The following is a 27,452-nucleotide window of genomic DNA, read 5'->3' as shown; positions in this document are numbered from 1 at the left end:
TTTTACCTCAATAAAAACTTTTGAAACAAAAAAAAAAAATTGTTTCTATTTTGTTTCTCTTTAGCTTCCATATTTAGGAAACATTTAACGGCTTAACAGCCTTTGTCATGTCTAATGGAAGTGTACAAGGATTCAACATTGCATGTAATTAACAGAGTGTCTTCTTCAAAAATTATGCCTTCTAGTTTGCTTAGTACGTCCATACTGTCCCTAAAGTAAGAGAGTATGGTTAGTACTATTCCTCTAAGGCTAAGATCCAGAAATTTACTGGCTGGCTCACATAAGCTGTCTATGCTAGAGACGATAGGGTGCCCTGGTGGTTTGACTTTATGTTTATGTATTTTAGGGAATAGGTAGAAGGTTGATATCTTAGCATGTATAACAGTAAGGAATGCCCATTCTTTTTCTTTAATGCAACCTTCTAATTTAGCATGATTGATAAGGGTGCTAAATTGGCTCGAAAAGGCTGTAATGGGATTAGAGAAAAGTAATTTGTAACAATTATTGTCATTTAGTTGTCTCATAGCTTCTTTAATATACATTTCTTTATCCCAAATTATGACATTGCCGCCCTTGACTGCCGGCTTCAAAACAACATCTTCCCAATCTTGAATCTCCACCAAGGGCTGCTCTCTCCTCCTTAGTGAGGTTATTAATTGGTGTGTTAACTAGACTAAAAAATTCACTTGTAACTACTTTCAAGAAAGCCTCCATAAGCGGGTATTTTTGAGGTGGCATAAACTGGGATTTTGTCTTTAAAACTCTATCCAAATTCTCATTGGTATAGTTAACAACATCACTCTCATTTTCTTCCAAGAGGTCAGTGAGTATATACATTGTTTTTTGGTCAGTACACTCTGTATCATCATTTTTGCAATACATTTTTTTCAAAGTAAGTTTCAGACAAAACAAATTTAAATATTTTATTAGAGAAAATTGATCAAGGGTAGGAGTAGGGGAGAAAGATAAACCCTTGGAAAGGACCCTAATGTGACTTGGTGTAAGCATTCTCTTAGAGAGATTAATTATCTGTATATTTTTATTTTTAAGATTGCTTATAAAACATTAAGACAGGAACTTGATAAAAAAAGAAGCAGAAATAATAGAAACCAAATGTGCTAAGATTAAGAGAGCCATCAATGATTTTGAAAAGGGAAAAGTTTTCACTTTGGACAATAGATTGCCCAGACGAAGACAACCAAACTCTACACCATCAACTAAACCTTACTACACCTCTGACAATGACTCTTCTGCTATAGAGGATAGTGACAATGAAACAGCCGGCACTTTAGAAAGCACACAACAGGCTTATTTTTTAGACATGGGCACTATAACCAAAAAAACATCTATAAACAAACAGATAGGAGAAGGACAAGAAGGGGGGAGAGCACTCAGAGACAGAACAAGGTGGGGCTACAGGCCCAACAACCAGCACAGGAGATGGGAGGACTGGTCCAGGAGACCGAGGTGGTAAACGTGGAAAATAAAAATATACAGATAATTAATCTCCCTAAGAGAATGTTTATACCAAGTCACAGTAGGGTCCTTTCCAAGGGTTTATCTTTATTTGAGAAGGGTTTTAAAGAAAAAATCCCGGTTTATGCCACCTCAAAAATACCCGCTTATAGAGGCTTTCTTGAAAGTAGTTTCAAGTGAACTTTTGAGTCTAGTAAACACACCAGTTAATAACCTCACTAAGGAGGAGAAAGCAGCCTTGGTGGAGATTCAAGATTGGGAAGATGTTGTTTTGAAGCTGGCAAAAAAGGGTGGCAATGTCATAATTTGGGATAAAAAAAATGTATATTAAAGAAGCTATGAGACAACTAAATTACAAAAATTGATACAAATTACTTTTCTCTAATCCCATTACAGCCTTTATGAGCCAATATAACACGCTTATCAATCATGCTAAATTAGAAGGTTGCATTACAGAAAAATAATGGACATTCCTTACTGTTATACATGCTAAGATATTTACCTTCTACCTATTCCCTAAAATTCATCAAAATAAAGACAAACCACCAGGGTGCCCTATCGTCTCTAGCTCAGACAGCTTATGTGAGCCAGCCAGTAAATTTCTGGATCTTAGCCTTAGAGGAATATTACTAACCTTACCCTCTTACTTTAGGGACACTATGGACATACTAAGCAAACTAAAAGGCATAATAGTTGAAGAAGACAATCCTTGTACACTTCCATCAGACATGACAAATGCTGTGAAGCCGTAAAATTCTTCCTCAATATGGAAGCTAAATCCATGGTGGATTTTCTATAATGATCGCCACCACTGGGCTTACCTTGTAATCCAATACGCCCACTATTTTCAACCAATGTATTGTTCACATTAGACACCCCTACCTAACTTCACCCCTTACAATTATGTGATCCGGTCACATGACTGATTGGACCAATCTTACCTCATCAGATAGGTTAGAATATGGGTTTATAAGTTATACCCCATTATGATTGGTTACTTTATGCTATTTAAGGTTAAGTAGCCCTGCATTCTGTTCGCCTTTGAAAAAGCAACGGCTAAATGTGCATCAGCCGACCGCCACCTGCTATATACAACCTTTATGTGTTAAATTTGTTCCACATAGGATTGATAATTCAGCCTAATATCTGTGCTCTATAATACTTTGCATAATGTATTGGGATAGACCGTATCTAGTTATTTAAGTATAATCGGTTAATGTGAAAACTGTTCCACACTCGGATTTAGGCTAATTAGTCTGGGTTTGCTATTGGGTATCCTCCATTGGGCTACTCGCCCATCTAACTATAATCTAGGACCGTGTCCATTTTAATATAGCGTCTTACATTGCACTAACGATATATTAATGTTCCCATAACTATCCCAGTACTGGATTACATTTAGTACTTGTACTGTATTTGGGTTGTTATATGCAGGTTTCCATCTGTGCCGTTTTTTAATGTGTATGTCCTTTATGTTATCCATCTCCTACAGATTTTATTTTTATAACTATTAAAAGTAAATTTTTAAATTGTAGGGATCCTTACCGTCCATACTCTCTATAAGTGAGTGCTGTTTTTGGTGCTTTCTTTCAATATCATTTACTTAGTATTATTAACACTCAGCACCCTCCACAAACTCCTTTTGTGGATTTATATAGGATTTTCTGTATTATACACACCGTCCTTTTTTCCAACCTTGTAAAATTGTTTAATTTGTCTATTGTGCAACAGGAAAAAACGGCTACAGGGCTACAAACCTACTCAATCCAATGAATAAAAGGGGACAGCATAAAAAAAGTTGTAAAAGTAAAAAGGCTTTATTGTGTAACACTTAAAAACAAGTAGAGCCATAGCTCAAAAAAGCATACACTGACAAAGGGGTAACAGTGCAGCACAGCAGACATGTTTCGTGTGTCCTCAGCACACTTGTTCACTGCTATGTCTATTGTTGCTATTTGAGAAGGGATTTTTCTAGCCCTTTTTTTACATGAGAGATGAGAGAGAAACATTGAACCATTTTATGCACAAAACTTAATATTTTGCTGCCTGAATTGCTCATCATAATGCCACCCCCCCCCAATACCCTTGTATGTCCTGTAAGCAGAATCTATCTCATCAAAGTAGCAGAACAACGCAGACCCTGGAACTTTTCAGAAATTCTCGACCAATTGGCAAATGACTTTGTCAATTTTCTATATATCTTCTTATGCTCCTGCTCCTCCTCCTTACCCAACTCAGCTTTCGCGTCCACCATGATCTCCACAAATTGATCCAATGGTAATAAGGAAATCTTTCTATGAACTCCCTTTTCCAAACCTTTTTTCTTAGCCTCCACTGGAAGGTGCAGTCTAAATGGCCCAATAGAACAAAAGCACAGTCTTCTGAATGATTCCTCTGAAACCTTTAAGACACCCCCCCCAGCCGTAGTACTCCCAACTCTTGACCCACTGCTCACCACTACAGGTCCCCCATGGTACTCTTTTCCTTACTCCATGCTTCTGCTGCTGAAGCCCCCGTCACCCGTGGTCTGTTGTAGCTAACTGCCCCTCCACCTGTGCCAACAGATCCTTCAGTCCTTTCAAAGTGCAAATTGCCCCACAATCACTCCACTAGGCACGCTTCCTGCTTCTGCCACTCTAGACACCTCACCTGAAGATGCTGGTGCCACTTAAGGTCCAGTTACTGTCACAGGGGCCTGAGGGACTATATGGGATTTGCCATCCTCCAATGCTGTAGTCGCACCTACTGGCCATCCTGTCCTCGCTGCCCTCCTAGATGGAGATCGCCTCCTCAACCTGGAGCGTGACCTCTGTGTGCTGGTCCTGGCCTCCTGTTGATGCTCTAACCTGGCCCAAGCTGTAGACCACTGGTCCTGCTCCTGACCACTCCTCACTGTAGGGGAACGTAACCTCCCCTTCCTGCTCTCTGTTCCTGACGTGTTACTCTGCCTCTGGCCAGGCCCCCACCCTGGACTTGGCCGTTGATCCTGCATAAAAGATGAATAGAAGCTATTGAGGCCCTACCCCATCTCCCCTGCTCCTGTGAGATGTCTTCGCTGTCCAGTCTACTAGTCCCATGCTCACACTCCTGCCTCTCTCAGCATAAGCAACCCAAACTGCCATCTATTCCTACAGAAAAAACAGTCAATAACTGGGTCAAGGCAGCCATGTCACTCACCCTGCCCGTCTCTGCAGGTCCTGAAGATGAACCCTCTCCTAGATCATCCTATCTGAATTCGCTATATGACTGCAGGAATTGCAAAGAACTCTGAACTTACGGCCAGGACCTCTAAAGACCTGCAAGGTGGCACTGCACAAATAAATCCTATGAAGACAAATGCACAACACTCAGATCCCCACATCAACCCCCCAAAAAAAACATTCCCCCAACTGCATAACCTAGATAATGTTAACGTTGCTTAACAAACAAAAATAAACTTTGATTTCACTCAAATGCCACCATCTTTATTTACATAAAGCAGTCAAAAATGCACTTTTTTATTTTGGGAGTCAGATGGTACCTAGAAGGAGAGACAGAGGCGCCACATAGAACAGTATAGTCTGTGCTAAACAGTGATAAAAAACGGAGCCTCTAATTCAAAGCCTCTCACCAGATGTTGCGGCACAACCGGAGTGACGTGCAGAGCAGTACAGGACCTTTGCAGTCACCCGTAGGACACAGTGGTAACGTCCGATCACGTGATGGGAAGGCTGGTCACGTATGGACCAATCAGAGGATCCCCAATACAACACAGAGACAGATCCGTGGGGAATCAAGCAGGAGCACGATAAGTGTAAAACATACAGTCTTTTATCAAAACACCAATAGCGACGCATTTCTCAGCATAAAATCTCGCTGTTTCATCAGACTATAGAACTGTATACAAGTGTGCTCCTTAAAATAGCATTCAGAGGCTGAGCTGCTGACAACACCTACATAGGCGTCAGAATGACGTTTGCAGGCCACAGCTTCTTCTGATTGTATAACCAGCTATAATCCAATTAAAAAAATAACAAGATAAAAACAATTTAAAACAGTGATATTGCAATCTATAAAAATGTTGATCATAAAAATACTAATAATGGTACATTAATCATTTGACAAGCCTGAATGGCTTATATTAGCTTAAAAAAAATATATATATATATAACAGGAATATATCTATGTAATACAAATCATAATAGTCACTCTGGTTAAAGCAAAGATAGATCATATATATCAGCCTATAATGGATATGTAACAGAGTGTAATTAATAGGTTGATGAATGGATATGTATAAGTTATATGGGAAAAAAAGGAAAGAAAGATATCCACACTAGAATGTCCTATACGGCTACACACTGACTGCATGGAGACAACAGTAAGGTCATATGTAGGTATCTATAGAAAAAATCAATAACACCTAAGCTATACCTAGGGGAAGTGTGATATATATTATATTACTACGTATACAATATACTGTATAACGGAAAGGTGTCCACAAAAATGACAAACAGTGGGACTTCCCCAAAAAAATATATATAGAAAAATGATAATAATAATATATATTTATAGAGTATGTAAAAGTTATCTACCTCCATAGAAGAAACTTAAAAATACGGTTATTAATAATTCAGACTATATAATATGGTCCAAGAACGTGGTGAACAATGTATATATAAATGAACTCGTAATAAAGAATAAAATAAAATAAGTGAGAATATATATATATATATATATATATATATATATATATATATATTACATACACATATATATATATATAAAAAACCATAATGGATATAAGAACCTACTCAAAAGGTATTGACTAAAGATATATGAGGATGCAAACAAAAACATACATATCAGTAACAGATAACATTATCATAGTAAAATGTCCAAGTGTTCGCCTGTAAATTGATCCCACACTATAGTGTGTACATACAGACAGTAGCCATGGTATGGGTCCTAAACGGCCCTCATCAAATGAAGTCATCACACCTTTAATATATGAAATTAAGATATATAGTGAGAAAGGAAGATAAGATATAAAAGGCTCTGGTGGTCCCCCCAGAAACATATCAAAACTTTCATACAGATAGTTTCAGTTGAAAGCTGCCAAATCTATATTCAGATTAAGTCCATTGGGATGCATGCTTTTGAGCTTATGGATCCAATAGGTCTCACGCTGGTGGAACCTAAAGAACTGATTGTATAGATGAGATTTGGGAACAACTTCAATAGGTAGTATAGTATAACAGTTGGATTTCCAAGGGTGTTTCAAATTGCAATGTCTAGGAACACTATGATTAGACCTATTGGATCCATAAGCTCAAAAGCATGCATCCCAATGGACTTAATCTGAATATAGATCCACACAAAAAAGTTAACAATGGCACTAACTAGGTGGCAAACCCCACAAATTGTTTGGTATTCTATAGCGTCTCTTATATATAATTGCGCTATAAATCAATTAATACTTTAATTTATGTGGGTTGGTGCTGTGCATTAGTTAAATTTTCCAAAAAGATAGTGGATAAAGAATTATCCACTGAAAGAATGCACATAAGTACTCTCTGCCCAGACTTAAAGCGGTTAATTCTAGATATAGTTAAAACATAACTTTTAATATAATGCAAATAAAAAACAAAACTAACAAAATTGGTTAAAATTAACACTCTATTATGCTCACAGTCCAGATAGACCATGAAGGTGACTATATAAATGATATAATATGGCCTAGGTTATAGGTAAATGTCACCAAACTCGGTCATAAGTAATCTGTGTTGAGTACGTGGAAGTAGGTATACTAGTATCTAAACTAGTAGGGCATAGAACAAAATCATAGCACTATGTGCACTTGACTTTAGTACTATAATAAATTAACTAGGCTGTGTGTTGGGATATTAGTCACTCCCAGTCTCCCAACAAGTGGAGAAGTCCTAGATTACAAAATTAATGTGACGCAGATCTGGTACAATAAGGGTACATGTAACATAAGTGCAAAAGTGTAGATATCTATGTATCCAGTAGGTTATAAGAAACAAGTCTATCAGTATGTCAGTGATTAACTGTGATATTACACACAAATTATAAGGCCAAGAAATCTTCGCCAGATTTCAGATTATCATAGTGGTATAATATTTACTTATAGTAAGTGTTTTATAGTTATCCAGCATACTTATTTGTTGTATATGTGCTGTATATAAATTATATATTTATTATTATTAATATAAAATATACTTATATTACACCAATATTATATTTCGATTCTCATAATTGTGTGGAGAGCATAATATATAATTTGATTATTGTATTCAATTCTATATCATTATCTCTCTGTTGACTTACAACAAAGTGTTGTAGGTCTTATCCACTTATCGCATACAGCTCAAGAGTAGCTTATAACAATGCGTGTGTAGAATGTATAATATCTGTTTTATGTTTCACCTGTGTGGCAAACGTTACTTTTGGATTTAAATAGCGGGGTTAAAGTCTGGTGGAAAACAAGCAAGTTGGTTTATAAGCTTAACTATGCTTTGTGCAATTACAAGCTTTCCTGTTATATGCAGTAGAACATTGTTCAAATTCGTAGTCAGAGGAAATGTATCTGTAACCGTTGCCCAAAGATTGTTACATAGTTGCTACAGCTGCTTTCTCTCTATGCCTGCATATGTATTTGAATTCGGTACCCGCTACTAAATTAATCGCCCTTGATGGCTGTTATTTATAGCTAACTCCTTTAATTCACTACTCGATAGTTGTAAATATAATTGTGAAGTGTCACAGGAGTTTGCTGATCTGTATCGCCACGTACAAACAAATCAATTACACCACATATACGGGAGAGCCATTGCCATATCCCGCTCCGCTTCGTATCAGTATTGTACACTATGTAATAGTGGCGATAATTTCTAAGTAGTATAACACATTCACACCTATCAGTACGGTAGAGCTTGAATGACTCACTATCTAGGGTATCGTGGTGGTCAAATACCACTCCTATCATTAACATGCACACTTAGCATTCCCCCATATGGGAGCCACTATTGGTGATTCAGCGTTCTGACTGAGTCAGATATAGATCCCAAGTTAGTTAAATTAATACCCGTTAATGTTCTATGATTTTAACAAACATATATTGAAATTAGGCTAATGACTCAACAGAGTCATAACAGAGTATAGTTTAAAAAGGTGTCTAGACCCACCCAATCCCCCCTTAATAAAACCTAACACTAACCCCTTAAAGATCACCTTACCTTGAGAAGTCTTCACCCAACCGGGCCGAAGTCCTCAACGAAGCAGGGCAAAGTGGTCCTCCAGACGGGCAGAAGTCTTCATCCAAGCCGGGAAGAAGAGGTCATCCAGACGGGCAGAAGTCTTCATCCAGACGACATCTTCTATCTTCATCCATCTAGTGTGGAGCGGGTCCATCTTCAAGACATCCGACGCGGAGCATCCTCTTCTTTCGACATCAACTGTAGAATGAAGGTTCCTTTAAATGACGTCATCCAAGATGGCATCCCTTCAATTCCAATTGGCTGATAGAATTCTATCAGCCAATCGGAATTAAGGTAGGACAAATCCTATTGGCTGATGCAATCAGCCAATAGGATTGAGCTTGCATTCTATTGGCTGATTAAATCAAGGTAAGGTGATCTTCAAGGGGTTATTGTTAGGTTTTATTAAGTGGGTATTGGGTGGGTTTTAGAGTAGGGTTGGGTGTTTGGGTGGTGGGTTTTAATGTTGGGGGGTATTGTACTTTTTTTTCAAGTTAAAGAGCTGATTATTTTGGGGCAATGCCCCGCAAAAGGCTCTTCTAAGGGCTATTTGTAATTTAGTATAGGGTAGGGCTTTTTATTATTTTGGGGGGCTTTTTTATTTTATTAGGGGGATTAGATTAGGTGTAATTAGTTACTAGTTAACTTATAATTATTTTATTATTTTCTGTAATTTAGTGGGTTTTTTTTTCGTACTTTAGATAATTGTATTTAATTGTATTTAATTGTAGTTAATTTAGGGAATTAATTTAATTATAGTGTAGGTAGCTATTAAATAGTTAATAACTATTTAATAACTATTCTACCTAGTTAAAATAAATACAAAGTTGCCTGTAAAATAAAAATAAACCCTGAGATAGCTACTATTATAACTAGTAGTTATATTATAGCTAGCTTAGGGTTTATTTTATAGGTAAGTATTTAGTTTCAAATAGGAATAATTTAGTTAATTGTAGTAATTTTATTTAGATTTATTTAAATTATATTTAAGTTAGGGGGGGTTAGGGTTAGACTTAGGTTTAGGGGTTAAGAACTTTAATATATTGGCGGCGACGTTGGGGGCGGCAGTTTAGGGGTTAATAAATGTAGGTAGGTGTCTGCGACATTGTGGGCGGCAGATTAGGGGTTAATAAATATAATGTAGGTGTCGGCGATGTTGGGGGCACCAGATTAGGGGTTCATAAGTATAATGTAGGTGGCGGTGGTGTCCGGAGCGGCAGATTAGGGGTTAATAATATAATGTAGGTGTCGGCGATGTCGGGGGCGGCAGATTAGGGGTTAATAAGTGTAAGATTAGGGGTGTTTAGACTCAGGGTTCATGTTAGGGTGTTAGGTGTAGACATAACTTTTCATTCCCCATAGGAATCAATGGGGCTGCGTTAGGAGCTGAACGCTGCTTTTTTGCAGGTGTTAGGTTTTTTTTCAGCTGGCTCTCCCCCATTGATTCCTATGGGGAAATCGTGCACGAGCACGGTTTACCAGCTCACCGCAACCGTAAGCAGCACTGGTATTAAAGTGAGATGTGGAGCAAAATTTTGCTCTCCGCTCACTTTTCTGCGGCTAACGTTGGGTTTGTAAAAACCTGTAATACCAACATTGGCCTCGCTTCCATTGAGTCGTAATTCAGTTTGCGTGCACTCGCAAACCGTTAAATATGCTGTCGAAAGCGATAGCGTTTAACGACTGTTTCCAATGGCGCGTTATACCTCAATATCGGCTGCCGAACTTCGGCTGCCGAAAAGATTTTCGCGTCCCATAGAAAGTAATAGAAGCCGTTAATCGATAAATTATACCAGGTTTCCATTGAAAGCGCTAACCGTTAATACACTGTCGGAGGCTGTCGATACATTGAGAAATATTACCCCCAGCTCAACTAGGTGTAAAGGAGGAAAAATGAGCTTTTTGAGGCCTGTTTCTCATTGAAATAGCAAATCACAAAAAAATTATGAGTGTTTCAATGTACAAATAACATTATATATGCTACATTTATTGGTCCTATGTATAGGAATATTTGCACCCATGTTGTCATAGAAATTTCAATATGTATGTGCATATAAAAATATATGCAAGCACCACAATTATGGAATGACCTCCCGCACACTTTCAAACCTTCCCCATGCCTAATATCCTTTAAGAGATCCCTCTCTACATATCTCAAAACAGAATGCACCTGTCATTGTTGATTATATATTTCCTACCGGTTCTATGTTAAATTTTTGTGCATATATGGTGTATTATTATTTATTTTTATTTTATTGTACCCATTGTATCAATGCAATGTTTTGTGGACCCAGGACATACTTGAAAACTATAGAAATCTCAATGTATCTTTCCTGGTAAAATATTATAAAAATAAATAAAATATCTACCTATTCAAAATGAAACCTTTGCCCAGGGATGCTATATATAATCTCAATACATATAGAAAAATAATTCAAAGGAAATAAGTTGTTTATCATGAAGATGAGTTTTATTATTACAGATTTACCCTCATTCAAATGTAATTTTCAATGTGAAAATCATATTTATTCAATACAAAACGATGACACATTAAAGTTATAATGTGTCATAGTACTAATATTTATAAAATATATGTAATGTCATGTCTGCTAAAGCAGATAATACATTTGCAATATTTAGACTATTAACCAAAATACATAAGTGCTTAATATTACATACTTCAAGAGATATGAAGTAACAAAAAAGTGAGGGGGCGCCCTATTTACATAAACTAAAACAATGTGATAAATATAGACCAATAATGGCTAAGAATAATTTTTCTTGATGTGTCAAGAGTTATAGATAAAAATATAATAGTATAATAAATAAGTGAATATATAAATTATATTAATTAATGGTAATATCAAATGTGGATAAACAATCACAAACTAGTCACAATGGTGAGATCAATACTCAGCGTCTGTATGCATATACATATATATATACACACATACATACACCCATGCAATTAACCACAATAGTAAACAATATGTATCTTAATAGCAAATGTGTAATGAAAATAATAACAATAGATAATTGAAATAAATAACAATGGTTAAATAAATATTATGGTGTATCAAAAAGCCTTAGGTAAAGAGGCAATATAGTTGCATTAAAGTCTCTGGAGAGGAATATAGGCAGCTATCTGTGAAGATCCAGGCCAGGATCCAGGAAACAGCAATCTAAAAAAAGAAAAAACAGAAGCGCCACATGGCCCAATATTGTTTGGTCCAAAATTGTAGATCTTAAGATAGACAAACAGACTCACATTTAGGAGAGCACCTCAGTTAGTGCTAATAGGGGCAGTCTGGGATCTATTCGGTCACCCAGAAGACCAACTTCCAGCACAGGAACTGAACTCTATATGGACAGAGAAGAGACACAAGTGCCTATATGGCCTAGTATTGTCGGTGCAAGTAAATAAAGCCAGATATTAATAGGAGTGGTACTCACAATGTATCAAGCACCTCTTTTGATGCTAAGGGAGCATGGAGGGATCAATATGGTCACCCAACAGACTTATGGCAGGGTATCCAGGAGAGAGATGATGGTTCCCAGGATGGTCAAAGTAATAAATGTCCTATAGCATGCAGGAGAGCCTCACTAATCCTAGCCTTCTTCACAGAGACCAGGGCGACGCTAATGGGACAGATTTCGAGTGTTGTGCTAACAGCGAAGGATATTGGATTTATTGCACTTGTTGTAGCTGGGAGAGAGAGAGCACTGCAGATTATCATCCAAGCACACATGCAGCTGTCATGTGTGCTTGGATGATAATCTGCAGTGCTCTCTCTCTCCCAGCTACAACAAGTGCAATAAATCCAATATCCTTCGCTGTTAGCACAACACTCGAAATCTGTCCCATTAGCGTCGCCCTGGTCTCTGTGAAGAAGGCTAGGATTAGTGAGGCTCTCCTGCATGCTATAGGACATTTATTACTTTGACCATCCTGGGAACCATCATCTCTCTCCTGGATACCCTGCCATAAGTCTGTTGGGTGACCATATTGATCCCTCCATGCTCCCTTAGCATCAAAAGAGGTGCTTGATACATTGTGAGTACCACTCCTATTAATATCTGGCTTTATTTACTTGCACCGACAATACTAGGCCATATAGGCACTTGTGTCTCTTCTCTGTCCATATAGAGTTCAGTTCCTGTGCTGGAAGTTGGTCTTCTGGGTGACCGAATAGATCCCAGACTGCCCCTATTAGCACTAACTGAGGTGCTCTCCTAAATGTGAGTCTGTTTGTCTATCTTAAGATCTACAATTTTGGACCAAACAATATTGGGCCATGTGGCGCTTCTGTTTTTTCTTTTTTTAAGAGATATGAAGTATTGTCTTTAACATGGAGTTATTGAAACATTTTAAAAGTGCATTGTGCATTGGTCCCAGGGAGAGTCTGTGTCTGTTCATATGATGTCAATTAAAATGTATTAATCACCTCTATATCATGGCAATCACATATATGTTGTATATACATCAGTGCTTAAATATCCTAAAGATACATTTATCTAATTATTCTAAATATTGAAAAATAATCTTGACAAAAAGGAGTGCATTAGTCATGATAGGTATTAGTCATGATAGGTATATATTTCAGATATTACATTCCACATTGGACTATAAGAATGAATGCAAGGTATTTGGCCATATCAACAGGAAGGAGTATTTACTTTTCAACTCTTCTATAACTGTATAACCCTTATTAGCTTCATCTGAAGGAGCAAACAACATATGCTTGTGGAATATAAATCATAACATTTACACATGTCACGTTGACTAATGTTAGATAGCATATACTATATAAATTTCAGACACGTATCCCCAAGTATTCTTAAACGGCATAATATGATATCCTCAATAAAAGGACACATAAATTTATCAACAATGTACACCTGCATATTAATTGACATCATGTGAAATAAAAATGAATAAAGCTGTTCATTTTTAGCAGATAAACAGCTATTAGAATAATATTAAGATATATGTTTAAATTTGGATTAGAAAAATGGATGCATATTTATGAGATGAAAATCGCACTTAAAAAAGTGCTTTAGTGCAAAAATTAGATATGATATATCTTGGGTTGAAAAAAAAGAATATTAATTAATTCTTGCAGCGGGATTTTGCCTTTGGAGGAGAGGTACTTAGGGGGGCAGTGTGGCGTCTTGTGCGACGCCCACCAGCTGAATGTGAGGCTAAGAACCGGGATTCAGGGTCCTGCAGGGAGATGACAGAGGATGCAAGGGAGGATGGAGTTTGGGGCCTATCCGCGAGCCTCTCCACTGCCTCTGCCAGGCGGACGAGTGAGGCATTATGGATGTCCATTTGGCTCTGTATCCTTCTCAAATCCTGCTGCTGCTGGAGCCTGGACAGCCTAAGCTCTCTATGTATGAGCCTCAGTAGATCATCCTGCTGGGACTGTGCCGGACCCTGTTGTACATTTGGTGTCTCAGGAACTAATAATTGGCTGGTTCCAGGGCTGTCTCTCCATATTGGTGATTGTGAGGTTGTCTGTGATGGCACTGTTGGCAATACATTGGTGGGTGCAGTGGGTGGTGGTGTGGATTCCTGTTGTGCCATAGGAGTGGGAGGCATATAGTACAGATGATGCAGATCTGTATGCTGCTGTGGTGGGTGCATCATCTGCTGCTGAGGATAATGATGTCGTGGTGGGTGCATCATCTGTTGCTGAGGAGGATGTTGTGGTGGGTGCATCATCTGCTGCTGAGGAGGATGTTGTGGGGGGTGCATCATCTGCTGCTGAGGAGGATGTTGTGGGGGGTGCATCATCTGCTGCTGAGGAGGATGTTGTGGGGGGTGCATCATCTGCTGCGGTGGGTGCAGCTGTGGGGGCTGTGCCATTTGTTGCTGCGAAGTATGCATGAACTGCCATTGTTGAGGAGGATGAGTCTGTTGGGGTTCAGAACCCAAAACATGAAATGTTGTCTCCGAAGTAGATGGAGAAGGGCATGATACATCCTCCACCTCATATGCCCTAGGCTGCTGCATATCATCTTCTAAGAGGCTGATATAGGAGGTAGTGTCACCATAGATATCCTCATCCTCCTCAGTGAATGTAGGAACATCCTGCTGTGGTGTTGGTGCAGCTTCATACTCCTCCTGTTCGGAACCTACAAATAAATATACGGTATGTTTACATTATCTATCTAATAGAATATATTACTTTGTAGCATAACAATACAGACTATTATATTCCATATTTATGTGTATATATGTACACACACACATACACACACATACACACACATACACACACACACACATACACACATACACACACACACACACACACACATACACACATACACACACACACACATATACACACACACACACATACACACACACACACATACACACACACACACACACACACATAGTGTGTTTGGGATAAAATCAAAGCATATATGACCATAACTGAGGAATCTTTATAGACTGTGTCTTAAAGGAACATTGTTAAAGGGACACTGTACCCAAATATTTTCTTTTGTGCTTCAGATAGAGCATGCAATTTTATTCAACTTTCGGATTTACTCCTATTTTCAAATGTTCTTTATTCTCTTGGTATCTTTATTTGAAATGCAAGAATGTAAGTTTAGATGGTGGCCCATTTTTGGTGAACAACCTAGGTTGTCCTTGCTGATTGGTGGATAAATGCATCCACCAATCAAAAACTGCTGTCCAGAGTTCTGAACCTAGAAAAAAAGCTTACATGTCTTATTTTTCATATAAAGATAGCAAGAGAATGAAGAGAAATTCATAATAGGAGTAAATTAGAAAGTTGCTTAAAATTGCATGCTGTATCTGAATCACAAAATAAAAATTTTGGGTACAGTGTCCCTTTAAGGACAATGACACATGATTTATATGAAATGCTTAATATTCTTGGATATTATATTATCAATATTCTTGCTTGTCGGAGCAGATATACAATACAGAGTGCTTGCTGAACATATTAAATACAACTATGTAAATTTAGATTCATAGCTAAACACAGATGGGTATTTATGATATACAACATATATACATCACATATATGGTTATATTTAATATTGAATATTCACCTTCATACACCTCTTCAGGTGGCACAGAGGTGTCCATTGTCCCCTTACATCCGTAAACAGATTCATCCGAGATGACATTGGACAGCATCTCCTCCCATGACCTTAGGTGTATTCTCTTGCTAGGACCACCACCTGTCCCACGTGCATATTTGGCCTGCTGTGCCAGCTTAGCTTTGGTTTCCCTCCTGCAGTCATGATAGCAGTGTTTAATGCTGGCAGTAGAACGATTACGTCCTAAGCAGCTGACTGCCACTCGAATCTCCTCCCACAGCTTATTCCGGACAGCCGGCCTCAGGTTAGGGTTCTCCAGCTGAGCTGCCCTCTCCAAGTATGCCTCAACAAGAGCCTCCTTCTCCTCCTCAGAGTACCTCTCCTCTCTTAGCCTGCCCTTCACACCTGAAGGGCCAGCAGACACAGACTCTCCCTCCTGTGACTGGGGACCAGCCCTCTCTACCTCCTCTGTCCCTGCAGGCTGTGACAGGCTACCACCAGCCCCACCCCCAGTTGCCACAGTCTGCCCCACTTTCCCTTTTCTTTTTGTGCCTAGCTGAGGCTGACTCCTCCTCACTCCTCCCACCTCCATTCCTCTTCCACCCTCTCTCCTTCCCTCCTCTGCCAGGGTTTGAGGAAGGACAAATCCTCCACCCAAACCTCAGCCCCTATTCCTGCCCATACTACTCCCTACTTCCCCCCTCCCCCTCCCTCTATCCACCCTCACCACTGCCCTCCCCCTAGCCACCCCCTTCCCAACTCCACTAGGCCTATCCATCCCTTTCTCCTTCCTCCCTAACTCTAACCTAACACTAAAGTCCCTAGCTTACCTAACTACACTAATTCACCTAACTAAACCCTAAATTAAATAGCCCCAAAACTAACTACCTAACCTATCTAGACCCTAACTATCTCTATTCTATATCCCTCAAAATAAAAATAAAATGTGGGGGTGAAAATAAACAAAGGGATGTAAATGAAAAAGGAAAAACTAAGGAGGATTAGAACAAAATTAGAGAAAAATAATAAGGGATGCAAATTAAGAAAGGGGTGAGCTATATAGTCAAATAAAACAAAAAATATGGGATGTTAAAAAAAAAAAAATAGGATGGGCAAAATGTATATATAAAAAAACAAGTTATATAGTGAGGAAGGGAAGGGTAGTCAAAGGGGGGATGGGAAGTGGAATAAGGGGATTAATGAAAGGAGTAATAAAGGAAGATGGGGATATGGGGGTTAATGAAAAAAAAAATGTGAATGTGTTTGTATCAAATAAAAGTGTGTATGTGTGTGTGTGTGTATTTGTGTGTATAAACTAATGTGTGTTAATTAACTAATGTATGGATGTGTGTGTGTGTTCCTAATATTATATGAGGCCTACAATAAGAATATATGAAAATCAAATATCAAACTCTCCACTAACTCTCAAACAACTCTCAAAAACCCAAAACTCCTACCAACGCAACTAGCTCCCGTGTCTTTCTCTCTAGAGGCGATCACAGGTAAAGAGCGCAGGCGCAAACCGTTATTCTTATAGACAGAGGTCGGGTTACCATGGCAATGCACTTGTTATAGCGCGCTTTTCGACAAATCCGACATCGGTTGGCAACGCAAACTTACGTACGGCCGAAAACAGCGACTGCGCGCAACACGCTAATCTTTTCAATGGAAACCTGGTACTAAAATGGAGCCGTAAATTACTTTTAGCTGTCGTCCGCTTCGGTAGCTTACGGCTCCATTTTTAACGACTCAATGGAAGCGAGGCCTTAGTCTGTAGGTGAGCATAAACTGCTCGTTAGCACCACACCCCTGTTACCGCAAAATTTGTAATCTAGGCAATAGCTTTGTCTGCTGAAAAGTATGCTTTATTTGTATTAGTACACACTGTAGTTTGTGTACATAAACAAAGTAATCTTTCAGATAGGGGTGTAACTTTAAACCTTGATTTGTCTTACAATGGAGAAAGGTATGAGAATAATAAAAAAATTTTTGTAGGAATTGCCCATTGCAATCATTCCTTAGTGTATACATCAAACTACTTAAAATAAAAGATTAAGGACATGCCTCATCTAGATATTTTTAACATTTATAAAGAGAAATATGAGTTTTGGGAGTGGTATCGTTATACTGATACTGATGGTATATTTTCTACGTACCATATCTTTTAAAAAGCATATGTATTTTCTTTTATTTAACGGGTATGGTATTTGCTATTTGGATTTGTATTTCCAGGTGTTTGACAGTGAAGGGAATTATCTTACCATAAAGATGTGTTTACCTTTAAAGAGATTTTGTAGTTTTAACAATGTTATGGATGTATTCTTTCCTTATATAGAAGTGCAAGATAATTTAGGTTGCATAAAATAATTACACCTAGATTTAGAGTTTTGCGGCCAAAGGGGTGCGTTAGCTACGCGTGTTTTTTCCCCCCGCACCTTTTAAATAACGCTGGTATTTAGAGTTCTCTGAAGGGCTGCGTTAGGCTCCAAAAAGGGAGCGTACAGGCATATTTACCGCCACTTCAACTCTCAATACCAGCGTTGCTTACGGTAGCGGCCAGCTGCGTTAGGAGCTGAACGCTGCTTTTTTGCAGGCGTTAGGTTTTTTTCAGCTCAAACTGCCCCATTGTTTCCTATGGGGGAATCGTGCCAGCCTGTGTGTCAGGCTCACAGCATATACTGTGCCTACTTCCATCCGAAGTGTCACCACTCATATCTGTTGTAACATTAGTGTAATTTTTTTTAAAAAAAAAAAACTTTTACATCAGTCTGCTAGTGTTATTTAATTTTAGTTGCCAGGCCAGCCTGCCACTAGTGCCAGCCTGTGTGTCAGGCTCACAGCATATACTGTGCCTACTTCCATCCTCAGTGCCACCACTCATATCTGTTGTAACATTAGTGTTAATTGTTTTAAAAAAAAAACTTTTACATCAGTCTGCTAGTGTTATTTAATTTTAGTTGCCAGGCCAGCCTGCCACTAGTGCCAGCCTGTGTGTCAGGCTCACAGCATATACTGTGCCTATTTCCATCCTCAGTGCCACCACTCATATCTGTTGTAACATTAGTGTAATTTGTTTTAAAAAAAACTTTTACATCAGTCTGCTAGTGTTATTTAATCTTAGTTGCCAGGCCAGCCTGCCACTAGTGCCAGCCTGTGTGTCAGGCTCCCAGCATATACTGTGCCTATTTCCATCCTCAGTGCCACCACTCATATCTGTTGTAACATTAGTGTAAATTTTTTTAAAAAAACTTTTACATCAGTCTGCTAGTGTTATTTAATTTTAGATGCCAGGCCAGCCTGCCACTGTCAGCCTGTGTGTCAGGCTCACAGCATATACTGTGCCTACTTCCTCAGTGCCACCACTCATATCTGTTGTAACATTAGTGTAAATTTTTTATAAAAAAACTTTTACATCAGTCTGCTAGTGTTATTTAATTGCAGTTGCCTGCCTGCCAGCGTGTGTGCCAGGCCCACTTTCCAACTAGTGCCACCAATCATATTTGTTATAACAGCATTGTAAATATTTAAAAAAAAAAACTTTTTTTGACTGTGAAACATCAGTCAGCTAGTGTAATCTAATTGCAGTTGCCTGCCTGCCAGCGTGTGTGCCAGGCCCACTTGCCAACTAGTGCCACCAATCATATTTGTTATAACAGTATTGTAAATATTTTAAAAAAAACATTTTTGACTGTGAAACATCAGTCAGCTAGTGTAATCTAATTGCAGTTGCCTGCCTGCCAGTGTGTGTGCCAGGCCCACTTGCCAACTAGTGCCACCAATCATATTTGTTATAACAGTAGTGTAAATATTTTTTAAAAAAAAACTTTTTTGACTGTGAAACATCAGTCTGCTATTGTAATCTAATTGAAGTTGCCTGCCTGCCAGCGTGTGTGCCAGGCCCACTTGCCAAGTTAGTGGCACCACTCATATTTGTTCTAACAGTAGTGTAAATATTTTTTAAAAAAACTTTTTGGACTGTGAAACATCAGTCTGCTAGTGTAATCTAATTGCATTTGCCTACCTGCCAGCATGTGTGCCAGGCCAACTTGCCAAGTTAGTGGCATCACTCATATTTGTTGTAACAGTAGTTTAAATATTTAAAAAATAAACATTTTTGACTGTGAAACATCAGTCTGTTTTTTTGTGTCAGGCTCACAGCGTATACTGTGCCCACTTGCCCAGTGCCACCACTCATATCTTGATTAATAGTAGTGTAAGTGTACATTTAAAAAAAAATAAACTTTTTGGATTGTGAAACATCAGTCTGCTTTTTTGTGTCAGGCTTACAGCGTATACTGTGCCCACTTGCCCAGTGGCACCACTCATATTTTGTTTAATAGTAGTGTAAGTCTAAATTTAAAAAAAAAATGACAGACAGAGGCAGGCCACCCCGCAGATGCCGTCATGGTCGTGGTGCTGTGATTCCCATTTACCCTACAATAATGCACAGTGTTCAGAGGCCACGTGCCATGAAGGCGAAAAGTTCTGAGGAGGACCTAGTTGAATGGCTAAGACAGGACAGGACATCCAATCTTCTACAGCTTCCGCTCCTAACCTTGACGCACCATCCACCTCCAGCTTAGCTTTGGGCACCTCTCAAGTGACCAGTGCCACTCGCCCGCCTGCCGCCACCACCAACACTACCACCACAGCCGCTTCACTTGATCTGTCAGAGGAGTTTTTGACACATCAGTTGGAAGAAATGAGTGATGCACAACCATCATTGACAGAGGATGTAGATAACAGTGATATGTCTCAGTCAGGCAGCATTACAGACATGGACATACAGTGTTATGATGATGATGATGTTGTACCTGCTGCTGCTTCCTTTGTTGATTTGTCAGATACAAGTGAAGCGGTTGATGATGATGCGTCCGTGGATGTCACGTGGGTGCCCGCTAGAATTGGGTGCCCGCTAGAAGAGAATAAGAAGAGGGGGAAAGTTCAGATGGGGAGACAGAGAGGAGGAGGAGGAGACGAGTTGGAAGCAGGGGGAGGTCGTTGCATGGAGCCTATGGGATGAACACATGAGGACAAGCAGCACACAAACTCAAAGCCGCCATCCTCCTCCTAGTCCAGCATCTTCAGCCACGTCAACCACTGCTGTGCTCCTTGCCCCCTCTCAACCATCCACCAATCTGTCTCTCTTCCGGAGCAGTAACTGCTTATCTGCCCACAGTCAGGTGTCTGTCAAGGACATGTTTGAGCGTAAGAAGCCAATGTCACCAAATCACCCCCTTGCCCGGCGTCTGACAGCTGGCTTGTCTGAACTCTTAGCCCGCCAGCTTTTACCATACAAGCTGGTGGAGTCTGAGGTGTTCAAAATTTTGTAGCTATTGGGACAGTGGAAGGAACACAGCCGAAATTTCTTTGCACAAAAGGCAATCCCCAACCTGTACTCGATTGTGCGAAAGGAAGTAATGGCATGTCTGGCACACACTGTTGGGGCAAGGGTCCATCTGACCACTGATAGCTGGTCTGCAAAGTATGGTCAGGGCAGGTATATCACCTACACTGCGCATTGGGTAAACCTGCTGACGGCTGCCAAGCATGGAATGCCTGGCTCTGCAGAGGATGAGTTGGTGACACCGCCACGACTTGCTGGCAGGCCTGCTGTCACCTCCTCTACTCCTCCTACTCCATCCTCTTCCATAACCTCCTCGGCTGAGTTCTCTTCTGCTGCTGCGTCTTGTTCCACATCAACGGCACCCCCCCAGCTCCCCAGGTACTATTCCACATCTCGGATACGGCAGTGTCACGCCGTATTGGGGTTGACTTGCCTGAAAGCAGAGAGTCACACAGCAGAAGCACTCCTGTCCGCCCTGAACACACAGGTGGATCAATGGCTGACTCCGCACCAACTGGAGATTGGCAAAGTGGTTTCTGACAATGGAAGTAATTTGGTGGCGGCATTGAAATTGGGCAAGTTGAAACGTGTGCCATGCATGGCACATGTGTGTAATCTGATTGTACAACGCTTTGTGCATAAGTACCCAGGCTTACAGGACGTCCTGAAGCAGGCCAGAAAGTTGTGTGGCCATTTTAGGCATTCCTACACGGCCATGGTGCACTTGTCAGATATCCAGAGGTGAAACAACCTGCCAGTGAGGCGCGTGATTTGCGACAGCCCAACACGTTGGAATTCAACACTCGAGTCCTAATGTTCGACTGCCTGCTCCAACAAGAAAAAGCCATTAAAGAGTATTTGTATGACCGGGGTGCTAGGACAGCCTCTGGGGAGCTGGGATTTTTTTTGCCACGGTACTGGATGCTCATGCGCAATGCCTGTAGGCTCATGCATCCTTTTGAGGAGGTGGCAAACCTAGTCAGTCGCACCGAAGGCACCATCAGCGACATCATACCATTTGTTTTCTTCCTGGAGCGTGCCCTGCGAAGAGTGCTGGATCAGGCCGTAGATGAGCGTGAAGAGGAAGAGTTGTGGTCACCATCACCACCAGAAACAGCCTTATCAGCATTGCTTGCTGGACCAGTGGCAATGCAGGAAGAGGATTGTAAGGAAGAGGAGTCAGAGGAGGAATGTGGCTTTGAGGAGGAGGAGGAAGACCAAGCACAACAGGAATCCCAGGGTGCTCGTTGTTGTCACCTATCTGGTACCCGTGGTGTTGTACGTGTCTGTTGGGAAGAAGATACCTTCAGTGAGATCATTGAGGATGAGGAATGGGACATGAGTAGCTCGGCATCCAACCTTGTGCAAATGGGGTCTTTCATGCTGTTGTGCCTGTTGAGGGACACTTGTATAAAAAAGCTGAATGAGAATGAACTGTACTGGGTGTCCACGCTACTAGACCCCCGGTATAAGCATAAAGTGACTGAAATGTTACCCCGCAAGTCGGAAAGGATGGAGCAGTTCAAAAATAAATTAAAAAGTATGCTTTACACAGCTTATAAGGGTGATGTCACAGCACAACGGGAATCTAACAGGGGAAGAGATGAAAGTAATCCTCCTCCTCCTACGACAACGCCGGCAAGGACAGGATGCTTTCCAGACATGTTCTTGATGGAGGACATGCGGACCTTTTTAACTCCTATGCATTGCCACAGCCCTTCGGGATCCAGCCTCAGAGAATGACTCAACCGACAGGTAGCAGACTACCTTGCATTAACTGCGGATCTCGACACTCTGAGGAGCGATGGACCCCTTGACTACTGGATGTGCAGGCTTGACCTGTGGCCTGAGCTATCCCAATTTGCAATCGAACTTCTGACCTGCCCTGCTTCAAGTGTCCTTTCAGAAAGGACCTTCAGTGCAGCAGGAGGTATTGTCACTGAGAAGAGAAGTCGCCTAGGTCAAAAAAGTCTTCATTATCTCACCTTTATTAAAATGAATGAGGGATGGATCCCGAAGGGACTGACATTGTGCGATACATTCGAGTAAAAAAGGCCTGATGAGATGAGCTGCCTTGGGCTACAAATGGTACACAGGCTGCTGTATTTTATCTTCGAATGCCAGATGACTTGCGTGACTTATCCGCCAACAACTAGGGTTCAAGCCGCAATGTTTTAGGGCACTTTTCAAACAAACATCAATTTTTCTGGCCGCTGCTACAGCAGCGTCAGCAACAATAGCTCATTTTTCAGGCATTTGTGCATGCCTAATTTTCCTGGCCTCTGGTGCTGCACTGTGGCTACAAAACCCAAACCAAAAAAAGGCACATAACAGGGATTAAACTGTTAAGAATAGTACTAATTAACACACCACTCATATCTGGTGGCACAGTAGATTGCACGCGCAGTGCCCCAAATTTGAAGTAGGAGGACCGACCAAGCATCTTTTTCCATCTCCCGGTTCCTAAAAATTATCTCTGGGTTCCTAAAAACGATGCCATACCTGTACTCGATTGTGCAAAAGGAAGTCATGGCATATGGGGTCTTTCATGCTGTCATGCCTGTTGAGGGTCGGGGACCCTCGTATAAAAAGGCTGAAGGAGAATGACCTGTACTGGGTGTCCAAGCATCTTTTTCAATCTCCCAGTTCCTAAAAATAATCTCTGGGTTCCTAAAATCGATGCCATACCTGTACTCAATTGTGTAAAAGTAAGTCATGGCAGATGGGGTCTTTCATGCTGTCGTGCCTGTTTTGGGTCGGGGACCCTCGTATAAAAAGGCTGAAGGAGAACGACCTGTACTGGGTGTCCAAGCATCTTTTTCCATCTCCCGGTTCCTAAAAATTATCTCCGGGTTCCTAAAATCGATGCCATACCTGTACTCGATTGTGCAAAAGTAAGTCATGGCTGATGGGGTCTTTCATGCTGTCGTGCCTGTTTAGGGTCGGGGACCCTCGTATAAAAAGGCTGAAGGAGAACGACCTATACTGGGTGTCCAAGCATCTTTTTCCGTCTCCCGGTTCTTAAAAATTATCTCCGGGTTCCTAAAATCAATGCCATACCTGTACTCGATTGTGCAAAAGTAAGTCATGGCAGATGGGGTCTTTCATGCTGTCGTGCCTGTTTAGGGTCGGGGACCCTCGTATAAAAAGGCTGAAGGAGAACAACTTGTACTGGGTGTCCAAGCATCTTTTACCATCTCCCGGTTCCTAAAAATTATCTCTGGGTTCCTAAAATCGATGCCATACCTGTACTCGATTGTGCAAAAGTAAGTCATGGCAGATGTGGTCTTTCATTCTGTCGTGCCTGTTTAGGGTCGGGGACCCTCGTATAAAAAGGCTGAAGGAGAACGACCTGTACTGGGTGTCCAAGCATCTTTTTCCATCTCCCGGTTCCTAAAAATTATCTCCGGGTTCCTAAAATCGATGCCATACCTGTACTCGATTGTGCAAAAGTAAGTCATGGCATATGGGGTCTTTCATGCTGTCGTGCCTGTTGAGGGTCGGGGACCTGCGTATAAAAAGGCTGAAGGAGAAACACCTGTACTGGGTGTCCAAGCATCTTTTTCCTACTCCCGGATCCGAAAATCCATGCCATATACACGTCCCCTGGTGCCGCAACTGCCTCTGGGAACCTTACCATGGGTCCCAGGCCACACGTCTTGTAATTCTCTGTCAGGGAAATTATATATCTATCAAATCTATCTATTTATCTATCGAATCTATCTAACTATCAATCGTATCTATCAAATATATATTGCATCTATTGATCTATGTAATTCGTATCTATCAAATGTATATTGCATCCATTGATCTATGTAATTCGTATCTATCAAATGTTTATTGCATCTTTTGATCTATGTAATTCATATCTATCAAATGTTTATTGCATCTTTTGATCTATGTAATTCATATCTATCAAATGTATATTGCATCTTTTGATCTATGTAATTCGTATCTATCAAATGTATATTGCATCTATTGATCTATGTAATTCGTATCTATCAAATATATATTGTATCTTTTGATCTCTGTAATTTGTATCTATCAAATGTATATTGCATCTTTTGATCTATGTAATTCGTATCTATCAAATGTATATTGCATCTATTGATCTATGTAATTCGTATCTATCAAATGTATATTGCATCTATTGATCTATGTAATCTATGTATCTATCTATCTATTAAATCTATCTATCTCGTGGCTGGACTGTTTTGTGACATCCACTTGTGTTTTGGCCAAATTTGAAGTAGGAGGACCAACCAAGCATCTTTTTAGATCTCCCGGTTCCTAAAATCCATGCCATATACACCTCACCCGATAGGGGGAGTAACAGGTATTAAACTGCTAAGAATAGTACTACTTAACACACCACTCATATCTGGTGGCACAATAGATTGCACGCGCAGTGCCCCAAATTTGAAGCAGGAGGACCGACCAAGCATCTTTTTCCATCTCCTGGTTCTGAAAATCCATGCCATATACACGTCCCCTGACACCGCAACTGCCTCTGGGAACCTTACCATGGGTGTCAGACCGCACATCTTGTAATTCACTGTCAGGGAAATTATCTATCTATCAAATCTATCTATTTATCTATCAAATCTATCTAACTATCAATCGTATCCATCAAATATATATTGCATCTATCGATCTATGTAATTCGTATCTATCAAATGTATATTGCATCAATTGATCTATGTAAATCGTATCTATAAAATGTATATTGCATCTATTGATCTATGTTCGTATAAAAAAAATGTATATTGCATCTATTGATCTATGTAATTCATATCTATCAAATGTATATTGCATCTATTGATCTATGTAATTCGTATCTATCAAATGTATATTGCATCTATTGATCTATGTAATTCGTATCTATCAAATGTATATTGCATCTATTGATCTATGTAAATCATATCTATCAAATGTATATTGCATCTATTGATCTATGTAATTTGTGTCTAAAAAAATGTATATTGCATCTATTGATCTATGTAATTCATATCTATCAAATGTATATTGCATCTATTGATCTATGTAATTCGTATCTATCAAATGTATATTGCATCTATTGATCTATGTAAATCATATCTATCAAATGTATATTGCATCTATTGATCTATGTAATTCGTATCTAAAAAAAATGTATATTGCATCTATTGATCTATGTAATTCATATCTATCAAATGTATATTGCATCTATTGATCTATGTTCGTATCAAAAAAAATGTATATTGCATCTATTGATCTATGTAATTCGTATCTATCAAATGTATATTGCATCTTTTGATCTATGTAATTCGTATCTATCAAATGTATATTGCATCTATTGATCTATGTAATTTGTATCTATCAAATGTATATTGCATCTATTGATCTATGTAATTCGTATCTATCAAATGTATATTGCATCTATTGATCTATGTAATTCGTATCTATCAAATGTATATTGCATCTTTTGATCTATGTAATTCCTATCTATCAAATGTATATTGCATCTATTGATCTATGTAATTCCTATCTATAAAAAGTATATTGCATCTTTTGATCTATGTAATTCGTATCTATCAAATGTATATTGCATCTATTGATCTATGTAATTCGTATCTATCAAATGTATATTGCATCTATTGATCTATGTAATCTATGTATCAATCTATCAAGTCTATCTATCTCGTGGTCGGACTGTTTTGTGACAGCCACTTGTGTTTCGGCCAAATTTGAAGTAGGAGGACCGACCAAGCATCTTTTTCCATCTCCCGGGTTCCTAAAATCCATGCCATATACACCTCCCCCGATAGGGGGAGTAACAGGTATTAAACTGCTAAGAATAGTACTACTTAACACACCACTCATATCTGGTGGCACAATAGATTGCACGCGCAGTGCCCCAAATTTGAAGCAGGAGGACCGAACAAGCATCTTTTTCCATCTCCCGGTTCCAAAAATCCATGCCATATACACGTCCCCTGGCGCCGCAACTGCCTCTGGGAACCTTACCATGGTTCCAAGACCGCACGTCTTGTAATTCTCTGTCTGGGAAATTATCTCTCTATCAAATCTATCTATTTATCTATCAAATCTATCTAACTATCAATCGTATCTATCAAATATATATTGCATCTATTGATCTATGTAATTTGTATATATCAAATGTATATTGCATCTATTGATCTATGTAAATCGTATCTATCAAATGTATATTGCATCTATTAATCTATGTAATTCGTATCTATCAAATGTATATTGCATCTATTGATCGATGTAATTCTTATCTATCA

Source organism: Bombina bombina, chromosome 6 (assembly GCF_027579735.1).
Source record: "Bombina bombina isolate aBomBom1 chromosome 6, aBomBom1.pri, whole genome shotgun sequence".
Classification (NCBI taxonomy): Eukaryota; Metazoa; Chordata; class Amphibia; order Anura; family Bombinatoridae; genus Bombina; species Bombina bombina.
Note: the sequence above shows the minus strand (reverse complement) of the source record.